Below are 1,161 nucleotides of genomic sequence, written 5' to 3' on the forward strand. Positions count from 1 at the left end.
CCTTGATTTATGAAGATGCTCAAGCGGTAGCAGCTTGTGAAGCGGTCGGTCATCGGATCGATCCTTCTCTGTAGACCCATTTGCAGTTTGGGCTATTTTCCGTTCCAACCAGTGCTCCACAAGTGGTTCATCAAAGACCGTGGTATGTGCTGTCCTGTCTGTGGGAAAGTGCATATAAAAGACCCCTTGCTGCTTATCGGAAAGAGTATCTATGTGGTGGCAGCGGTTTTCCTCTAAATAAATATGTGAGAATGACCATATGTTTGACGTCCAATAGCCGATGATAAGATAAAAATAAATGTGCTCTAGAGGTGTCGTTAAATAAAACAAACTTTACTTTTACTTTTACTCATCCAGAACTTTTATTGCAATTTCTTCGTGATACTGAATTTTATTCTAAATTTTAATATTACCTATCTGTGACATTTGTATTTTTTGGCACAGTTTCTTTACACTGTGTTTTTACTTAACTGTTGAATGTTTATATTGATGTGGTTTATCACTTAATGTTTTGCATTTACCATAGTTTGACCCTCAATAGCCGATGTATTTTTCGTGCTGAGGTGTCGTTAAACATTCATTCGTTCGTTCGTTCGTTCGTTCGTTCGTTCGTTCGTTCGTTCGTCCGTCTGTCCGTCCGTCCGTTCGTTCGTTCGTGCATCCATCCATCCATCCATCCATTCATTCATTCATTCATTCATTCATTCATTCATCCATTCATCCATTCATTCATCCATTCATTCATCCATCCATCCATCCATCCGTTCATTCGTTCATTCGTTCGTTCATTCATTCATGCATCCATTCATCCATTCATTCATTCATCCATTCATTCATTCATGCATCCATTCATTCATTCATTCATTCTCAGAGTAGGCCTACTCCTAAAGAATTTCATTTCATTTCAACTTATTTTCTTGCTTATATCCAATTAAAGTTCAAGCACGCTGTCCTAGGCACACACCGCAGCTATCTGGGCTGTCTGTCCAGGACAGTGTGTTAGTTGTTAGTGGTTAGTGAGAAAGAAGAGGGTATAGTGGTCTTACACCTACACATTGAGTCGTTAAAACTCGCTCTGGGTGGGAGCCGGTACCGGGTTGCGAACCCTGTACCTACCAGCCTTACGTCCGATGGCTTAACCACGACACCACAGATACCGGT

Source organism: Gigantopelta aegis, chromosome 7 (assembly GCF_016097555.1).
Source record: "Gigantopelta aegis isolate Gae_Host chromosome 7, Gae_host_genome, whole genome shotgun sequence".
Classification (NCBI taxonomy): Eukaryota; Metazoa; Mollusca; class Gastropoda; order Neomphalida; family Peltospiridae; genus Gigantopelta; species Gigantopelta aegis.